Genomic DNA, 10,499 nt, shown 5'->3' with positions numbered 1-10,499 from the left:
CTCAAGAAGCTTTGATGCCAGGAAACAAAATACCCAAGTACAACTATTTTTCTAACTTATTCATCTTTGGAGGTTGCCAGGGAAAGGTCTTTTTTGCCTCCCAGACCACCACAAAGTTGAGACATGGGGAACAAGGGATCGTCCACATGACTGTTCTGTGAAAGTTCTGGATTTTCCGAAGGGTCGTTTACAGTTACATGTTTATTCAATTTTCCAGTCAGTGAGCATTACAAAAATAAAGGACAGAAAAATAGAGGTTATGCTGATAGTTCCCAAGTGACTATCAAGAGCATGCACTTTTAGTCTCCGATGCAGATGATAGCAGATTTTCTCAGGAAGCTAAGGGAAGACACAGCCCAGCTTTGAAAAATTGCATAGAAGATAATAATTTGTAAAATTTGTACCTATAAACCCGTATCAGCAATCGATTTTTAGGTGATTCTTTGAGTTATTGCTAACATTTATCACATTCTCCAACAGACACCAACTGTAATAGTTGTAGTGAGGTAGTGAGGAATTTTCCACCAGAGCTGAAAAGCCCTTAGATGAGCAAATACATCTAGAACTTAAAAAAAAAATCTTTTAGTTGAGGAAACAGTACCAAATTTCTGGTCTTCTGGCACTCAAAATATTCTGTAGTTGCAATCCGACGTTTAGACCGGTTTTATTTTTTATTAGATTATCTATCTTAAAAGAAATCAAGTCAAATGAGGAAAATTCTGTGTACTTGACTAAATACTAAGAATGATGGCCCATTTTACTGCTCTCCAGCATTATTCACTGAGTAATCCAACATGTAGTCTTGGTCCAGTAGTAGTGCAATAGATTATACCTTGTTTCCTCTTTGTGATGTTGATAACAGATAAGCTGTTCATCTATATTAAATGTAATAACCCTTCCTTGTGACTTCTCCTCTTTGAAAACATCTGAAACTTCTGAAGGAAAGAAGCCATGCCAGCTTGATAAGCCATGCCACAATGAAAACAGTCATGAACAAAAAGTTGTATTGTTGCATAAAAGTACAGAATTGTCTTCAGAGAAACCTTCCTGTATAATTTCACTATCTTTCTCATATTATTTGTCATGTGATTTCACCCTGTATTTTTTCTGCTTTCCAAAGTAAGTGAAAAACAGTCATTTGGAATGGAAAGAGCTTTGATATGTCCCTTCTTATGTTCTTCTACATATACCTGTTCCCATTGTGAGTTTACATCATTCAGTTGAAATGAAGAGGTGAACCGGGCTCTTCATATTTAAACACTCCTTTTTCCATACTATATAATTTGCAAAGGATTTGGTACAAAACTTGGGGAAGTTAATGCGAATTTTTCCATTTCTCCATGCTTTTTCATTCATTTGCATTCAAAGACATGCTGGAGTTGCACATTCCATATCTGTAGCTTCCCTATATTTTTTCTCTTTACCCTATTTCTCCTTTCCACAGAGAATTGGGATATTCTCTGTTGCTCCCATCTCTTTCCCAACCACATCCTTCCCAAATCCTTGTCACATGCCTATCAGGTGTAACAAGGTGGGTCTGAAAGAGCTACCTGGCTTTGTTACTCTCATTTATGGTGGAATTTGTTTCTCCCACATGTAGGAACAAAGTCAAATGCTTTGTGGAAATCTAACAGAATCAACTCTCTACCTTTGAGTTACGAGATACCACAGCCAAAGGAAAAATACAGGCACAACGTCTCGACCTGAACTGTTCTTGGGAACAACTGCTTAAGCAATACTGTGGCATTGTGCCTAAACTCCTTAGCCTTGCTGGACCTAGACTGACTCACACAGGATCATCTTAGCTCTCCCTCTAACCACTGCACTGGTTGATCTGGAAACCAAATTGTCTTCCCCTGCATAACGCAGGGATGACTCTTCACTTTATCAAGCAAACTGACTGTCTCATCTAAAAGGTTATTCAGGCAAAATGTTGAGGTTTTATTGCAAGCCAGCTCCCTGCATGAAAGACAAACATAAGAGTAAAGCCTCCAACTTAAATAACTGTGGAATTTATCAAGAACACTATATGCTGCAACAAGCTAAAACAGTGGGCCTCAGGACTGTTATCCAATGGAAGCAAACAAAGAAACACATATTCTCGAGGGCTGCAAAATTTCATTGCTGAGAAGTGTACCACTTTGGGATCATGTCATAAATCAATTTTTAGGATACAGGATGTAGAACAGGTTGGCATTTGGGTCTAAAATTGAGAGAAAGTTATAAATACTTCAAATATAATTGTTCGTTTAAACAGGGACACATATTAAATATAATTTACTAAATATGTTACAAAACAATGGTAGCTAGCCACTAGAATGTTGTAGCGTGCTTTCACTCACTTGAAGTAGTTAAATAGAGATGACACATCTTCCCATCACCACCAGCAACTCTCAGCAGTAATCATCCAGTGAAATTCCAATGCTTATGTTACATAAGCGTGCTGGTTTTCATCGGGGTAGAGTTAACTTTCTTCACAGTGGCTAGTATGGGGCTGAGTTTTGGATTTGTGCTGAACACTGGGTGGATAATATAGAGATGCTTTTGTTATTGCTGAGCAGGGCTTACACAGAGCCAAGGCCTCTTCTGCTTTTCGTACTGCCATGCTGGCCAAGGAAGTTGGGGGTGCATGGGAGGCTGGGAGGAGACACAGCCAGGACAGGTGACCCAAACTGACCAAAGGGATATTCCAGACCATATGACATCATGCTCAGGATATAAAGCTTGGAAGAAGAAAGAAGTGGGGGGACATTCAGAGTGATGACATTTGTTTTCCCAAATCACTGTTATGTGTGGTGGGGCGCCGCTCTCTTGGACATGGCTTAACATCTGCCTGCCCATGGGAAGCAGTGAATTAATTCCTTGCTTTGTTTTGCTTGTGTGGGCTGCTTTTTCTTTCCTTATTAAACTGTCTTTATCTCAACCCACAAGTTTTCTGGCTTTTACGCTTTCGATTCTCTCCTCAATCCTTCAGGTGGGAGTGAGCAAAGGGCTGCCGTTTGGGGTTAAACCACAGCAATAGGTGTGCTGGTTTTGACTCGGATAGAGGTCATTTTCTTCACAGTAGCTAGTATGAGGCTGCATTTTGGATATGTGCTGGAAACCATGTTGATAGCTCAGAGATGTTTTAGTTACTATCAAGGCCTTCTCTGCCTCTTACATCACCCACAACAGTAGGAAGCCAGCTGGGATCATCATAATAATCCCTTCTGGTTTTAAAAGCTCTGAATACTATATGTAACCCTTGTAATTAATCTAACTCCATAGGCCTCTGTTTATAAGTTAGTTATTTTGGTTGTCTGTATCAGGACAGGAGAAATAACTAGTTGCAGACAGTCAGAGTCTATTGAAGGCAGGGAATTACTATTTGGAGCAAAGTCTGTTTCTAAAAAGCCTACTGTATAAGCCTATATTCATTGGAATCACCGAAGTTGATCTCGATGACACATCCTATTTGCTGAAAGTTTACGGTAGATTGACTCATGCAGTTTTATGTCGTGCTCTGTTTAAAATACTTTTTTTTTTTGGTTGAGTGGTAGCTGTTTCAGTGGTTACCTTTTGGTTTGATGGTTTGTTTTTACAGGGCAGAGAAAGTTTACCCAAATTACAAGCAGTTGCCAGTACTGCCTGAAGAAAAATGTCATTCTGACATTGATTTCTTTGGGGAATGAATCATGCGGCCATATAACTTTTAGCAGTACTGTCTGTCTAGATTTGTGATCTTTCTTCTTTCTTTTAGAACAAAGTTTGTCACTTAAAACAATGTGTGATGTCTCGTCTTAAGCATATTTATAGCTTTCCCTGTTTACTAACCGTTCTGTTCTGTGTGTTATTGGTGTCCGGCATGAGCACCATCGGTAGTTCCATTTCAGTATAGAAACCCATAATTTCACTTTATATTCTGTCCATATGCATCATTTTTGTGGCTATGTTTTATCCATGACGGGGCATTACAAGGAGGCCTTCTTAATGATAGAAACCATAATGTGTCCCAAATATATCACAGTATGGATAATTGCAGACAGTAGTTTAGGGGTATTTTGGGGTTTGACAATTAATGACTGCCTGCACGGAAGTTTTAATGAATTGCATCACATAAAAAAGCACAAACAGAAAACCTATGGCACATTCCTTTGGAGAGTTCCCTTGAGCACAGCTAATCCAAAGAAAATCTAACCAGCCAAATCTTTAAATCAGCACAAACAGAAAACCTAAGTAATGAATATAGATTTATGGATTTCTTCAGGCCAGTTCCTGCTCACTTGAAATATTCCACTTAGGAGGAAAGGTCTGAGGAATCCCAGGAGCAGCAAAATCAAAGCAGCAAACTAGCAGATGTTTCTAGTTTGGTTATAATCTCATGTAATTAGAAAAACAGATAAATCATAACTTCTCATTTTCTCATTCCTGCTTACTTTTTAAGGTTGCTTGATTCCTTTGTTTCCTTGCTCTGTTACTGTGGGTGCCTGTTACTTACTATTTATTAAGAGCTGGTTGATGCAAATCTTTGGAGGTATAAAGCCGTAATGTTTGCCATGATGTTTAGGGGCTCTAGTCAACAAATCTCGGCTCTTGCCCTTTGTCTCCTTGAGAAAGGGCAGCTCAGCATTCAGTTTCTGACTCCATCACTCTCCCCACCATGGAGTGGCACTCACTGAACCTGTTCCAGCCTGTGTGGCACAACCTGAGGGCAGGTACAGTCATAACATCCCAGGGGACACACTGGCCTCTGCACTCAGGGAAAGACTCACACTTACTGACTCATTCCCCACCACAAATTCTCCTTAAAAGAAAACACATGAATCTCTTCCTAGTGCTAAATGGCAGTAATCCACTTTCAGATTGATTAAGCTTAAATTTTTTTTATTTTATTTTCAAAGTTATCATTGAAAATAAGCCAGTTCCAGCTGGGGAATTGGCATAGGCAGCATCGAGCAGGATGCCAGCCTAAATCCACTTCCAGTGCTCATCTGTACCCTTGTGAAATTGGCTTCCCACTTCCATGAGCAGGCACCATGCCATTGCACTGCATGGGTACTGGGGTGGGCAGCCGAGCAGTCACGTGCACACACTGACTGTGGGCAGGAAGGGCACAAATCCAAGTCCAGGAATGTGGAGGCAACAGCATGGTTGGAGTCTGCACAGATTCAACACTTAATGGACCGTGTCAACAGCATGAAGCTGGAATTGCCTCTAATATCAGCCAAACAGACCCCTTCACTGTGTGAAGTACTTTTCATCACCAAAGAATCAAGACATATGTTGCACCAGAAAAGAAAAAGGAGGAGAAGAAGGAGAGCAATCAGATTTCTTAATGATGGGTTGTGCATTCACACTCTGCCTGCCCTTTCCATAGCCTTTATTCTTTTGATTAGGTTGCTGATCTTTGGAAAGGGAACCACTGATCTGTGACGCAGCACTGTGGATGCTTTGCATGGGAAATCTCTTTTGTGCTATAAAGCCAAGGACCAGTTAAGATTAGAGGAAATCTCTTACCATTAATCTGACAGCTCATAAGTTCAGGTTTATTGTTAACTGCTTCTGGCTCATAAGAACTTAAGGAAGTGCTTTGAACTTCCCAAGGGGTAAGACCTCTTTGCCACAGCACAGGACAAGAACCTGCCAGGATCTACTGTTTCCTCCCAGCACATGCTGCTATGACCAAATTGCAAGCACCTAGCAGATTGTGGCAATTTCCTGTTCCTTAGACTGAAAGTGACTGTGAATCCCATGAGAATAAAGTTGGAATCTCCAAAACCCTTGGAGAAATAACAGTGCTATATAAAATTTTACTGACAGTGTTGGACATAGTCTGACACTGTCTTTGGAACTGATTTAATCTTACTTGTAAACTCGTAAATTCTTTTGAATGCTGTCATAAAATTCCACATATTAAACAAAACCACGCACCAGTTTTTGGTGGTGAGAAATATTGTGCTGACTTACGAGCCTTTCTTCTGTATCTATACTTACATTGCTGCAGTCAAGAGAGCAGGTAGATTAAAAACCAAAGCATCTAAGTAGGTGTCACTTCCTCTGAGACGAACAAAAACTTGAAGTTTGGGAGAATTCTGTGTTGGGGGAAAGTGCTGAAAGCTCTGTGGTTCTCAACAGTTGCCACTAATGGCAAAGCATTACTATTCAGAAATCTTTTTATAAACCCTGTAGCTCATTTTTTTGCCTTGCCAGAGGTAGCTCAGCAGTAGTTCCAAGTGATGTGAATTACTCCAAATGGTAGAAGTCACAGCAGTCCTTTTATCAAGTTTGTGCTAGTGCTGTAATTTATATGTTAAACTGTTAAACTAAAAACCAGCCATAATGACACCACATTGTACACCTAAGCAAGTACCCACAATTCAGAGGACTGGGCAATCACCAACCATAAGAAGTTCAACAAGGGAAAGTGCCTGATTCTGCATCTGGGGTGGGGCAACCCTGGATGTTCATACAGACTGGGGAATGAGATGGTGGAAAGCAGTGCTGTGGAAAGGGACCTGGGGGTCCTGATCAATGGCAAGTTGAATATGAGTCAGCAATGCCCTGGCAATCAGGAGGGCCAACCGTGTCCTGGGGGGCATCAGGCAAAGAGCATTGCCAGTCGGTTGAGGGAGGGGATTGTCCCGCTCTGCTCTGCACTGGGGAGGCCTCACCTTGAATATTGTGTCCAGTTTTGGGCACAGCAATATAAGAAAGATATAAAGCTATTGGAGAGCATCCAAAGGAGTGCAAGAAAGATGGTGAAGGGCCTTGAGGGGAAGTCATATGAGGAGTGGCTGAGGGCACTTGGTCTGTTCAGCCTGGAGGAGACAGAGGGGAGACTTCATTGCAGTTACAACTTCCTTGTGAGGGGAAGAGGAGGGGTAGGCACTGATCTCTTCTCTGTGGTGACCAGTGAGGAAACGGTCTGAAGTTGTGTCAGGAAAGGTTTAGGTTGGATATTAGGAAAAAGTTCTTCAGCCAGAGGGTGGCTGGGCACTGGAACAGGCTCCCCAGGGACATGGTCACAGCACCAAGACTGACAGAGTTCAAGAAGCGTTTGGACGATACTCTCAGGCACTTGGTGTGACTCTTGGGCATGGTCCTGTGAAGGGACAGGAGTTGGACTCAATGATCCTTGTGGGTTCCTTCCAACTTGGCATGGTCTGTGATTCTGTAATTCTGTGTAATTCAGAGGCATGCATATGACATGGGAGGTGAATCCAGCCTTCTGGTCTCCAAATCACAGGCCAAAAGCTCCAGAGGTACCAGCATTAATCAGAATTGAGGAGGAAAACCCCATCACTTTAAAGTCTTTCTTCATTACACAAAACTTGAATTTGTGAGAAGACACACAGGTTAAAAAACAAACCAAAACAAACACAAGAAAACAAACTTTCTGAGTATGAATTGAGTAAAGGGTTTTTTTCCCTTTAGTTTTGTGATGCTGTCAAGTGAAAAACAAGCCAGCATCAGCAGCCTGCCTCCCCATCACTACCAAACAGTCTGGCAGACAATAACTAGGAAGGTGGGAGAATGAGGTTCAAATTTTCTTTTTCTTCCTAAAAAGACACCCACGTATACAGAAAACCAATGTTACGATACATATTACACAACACTGTGAGTCCCCAAGCACCAGAGAAGAAACTCAGGATGCAAGATAGAGTTCACTGAGCAGTGCAGACATCTTGAGACACATTTAGTAACAGGGTTCAGGCAGTGACCAAGGCCAGGAGAATATGAGCTAGGAGGGAGTCTTTAAGCATTCTCTGGTTTTCTGTGGACCCTTACTTGTTCAGTGTGTCTCCCACTCTCATCTTCCTCACATCCTTGACTTTCCTTTTTGCTGGATCAGCTCATAAATCTTCTGGGGTAGGTAGCTGCCTCCTGGTTTGTGGGTGTTTCTTTTGCAAAATGCTGAAGAAAGTGATAAAAGCTGTTTGGCTATGGCTCTACTTGGAAAATATGCAGCAGGGTTTGAACTGAAAAGGAAACAAAAAGAGAAACTAAATAACTATAAATTTAGATGTGTATAATAATAACCTGTAAGGTCAAACAGGTAATACAAGGCACAGTAGGTGAATTCTAGGAGCAGGGAACTAAGATCCTGTAGGACTGGAAGAGCTTGTGTTTCGAAGTTTTGTCATTGCTCTGCATGATAAACAGGTTTCATATAAAATCCACAGGTCACACATCCCCTAGGTACCACTTATTCATTTATGTGTTTTATCCTGGACACAATCTTAACATCTGCCATCTCCTGTGACTATTTCTGCTATCCATCACATGGCTTTTTCCAAAGCACCCTTCAGAGTTCACCACTTCATGGAAGGGTTGTGATCATGTCGGAAAGCAAAGCTCAACTTTGCTCTAATACAAGGCTTTGTACAAGATTCTGTCAGTCTGTGCTTCAATGTCAGTGTTTTTTTGTTCTCTTAAAAAATGTTAAAGAGAGCAGAATCAACCTTTTTCAGTTTGTCGTAGGGGGGATTATACCTGTTCTCTTGGGGAAACTTGTGCGCAACTTTGCCACTAGTCTGTATCATAAATTTAGAAAGCAAACACAAAAGACTGCACACAAGTGCTATTTCAGTTCAGGCCATGTGTACACGTCTGTTTCTAAAAAGAAATACTTTCATTAGCCATGCAATCCTCTGTTTCATTGCTTACATGATTATTTTTTTTAGAAAGGAGTCTCAAACCAGAATGGGAAGCGCATAACTATGCGGGACAGAACTGTGATTCCAGACAACATTAAATTTGGTTCTTATTTCTGCAGCCCAAAATAACAACTCTCCAAAGAGCATCAGGGATGTTCAAATTCCAGAGCCAGAACTAAGCTCCATGACTCAAGACATTCGATTTCTAGGAGGAGACTGAAGAACAACTCTAAAAGATAGAAATGCCTCAGATAAAAATGTAAAAATCTAAGGTTGGGTAGATGCCCATAATCTGTCATGTGTAAACAAATAGTTAAATTTATGTCAGGGAGCAGCATGTTCAGTTTTCTGAAGAAGACATGTTTCCCAGAAGGAATTACATAAATATTTATGAAAATGAAGCAGGAAATATTTTCCCAGGGTAGGACACTGTTCGGCACTGCATCAGGTCAGTGGAAGCTGGGGTTTATTTTGTCAGTCTTCCCCTGGAACTGAATCATTGCCCTCTTGTTTGCAAAAATCTGTTCTGACACAGGAAGAGGCTGCACTTATATAAACACAATTACAAACCACACTGAGTATTTCACTTTCTATCACATCTCTGAATGCATATGTGAATGACTTAAATTTTTGGACAGCTTCTTTGAGTGACTGCCTGGAAAACAATAGCAATAGGTATCTGTCTTGGGCCTCTCTGGAAGGCTGGCACCGTAAGTCAAAGGTGTCTTCAACAGAACTGAAAGCCTGCATGCTAACTGATAAAGAAGTATTCTCAATCCTAGTGTTCACAATAAAAGTGCATATAACACATTCCCTGTAAGCCAGGACATTTTTGCTAAGTGCAAAAGTTAGAAATGCAAAGTTATAATGCTGTGCTACCTGCGTGAGCAGAAGTCACACACAACTGAGGTCTATTTAAAAAAGGGAGTACCTCATACAGCATCCAGTAGCTCTCTGAATCTGTGGTCTGCAACTCAAGCTCCCTCTGAAATTTCAGTGCTGACCAGCTATTCTTCTCCCTGGACAACAGCTGTCTCCAAATCCCTCCTACCTCACAGCAGACACTTACAGCTGGAATCTGGGTCAGCGTTTTTGTTTAGGGGCTAAAAGCTGAGGGGGATAGGAACGTGAAAAGGAGAGGTAGGAACATCCCAAGAAGGGGCTGTAAGCTCTAACGCAGATCTAAGGACCCCCAAGACCACCATGCCTGTGTCAGACCAGGAAAAGCTCACACCTATCCCTCAAGACACCCAACTCAACAGAGAGTAAAACTCATCAGCAGGAAACCAGGGAGATTATAGTTGACAGGGGAACATATATTTCTATACTGCTGAGGCTGATAAAGCCTTTCAAACATCCAACAAGAATTATCTATAACCATTAGAGTCCTAGAAGCTCTGTTTACTAAACATATAAGCAAGGAGATTTTGGAGAATTTTGTCCTTAATTTGGTTCTTTTTTTTCAGTTATTTTCAGGCATATCAAGATCTAGTAATTTTTTATATCTTACTCAGAGGAACAACAACTGGTGAAGACTGTGTTTACAGGCTCAAGTAGTCATTGAAGGGTGTCAAAACCAAAAATGAGGTTTTACAAAACAGTCCTAGGATTACTTTCCTCCCTACACTTTGCAAATCATGAGTTATTGCTCTTCCTTTTCCATTTTCTCTAAGCTTTGCCACTGCAATTGATGTATACGGTATGACAGACTGAAATATCTCAAATGATCATGACCTCTGATACCAGGAGAACTGAAACCATCTCAAAGTGGAGAAATACTCTAAATTTTTTTTCTCTTTCAGATGTTCCCAGATTTATTCAGTACAGTAAGGTACAGAAGAGGAAAGTTCTCCTTAATACTTA

This window comes from Corapipo altera, unplaced genomic scaffold (assembly GCF_003945725.1).
Source record: "Corapipo altera isolate COAL_440 unplaced genomic scaffold, ASM394572v1 51, whole genome shotgun sequence".
Taxonomy (NCBI): domain Eukaryota; kingdom Metazoa; phylum Chordata; class Aves; order Passeriformes; family Pipridae; genus Corapipo; species Corapipo altera.
Note: the sequence above shows the minus strand (reverse complement) of the source record.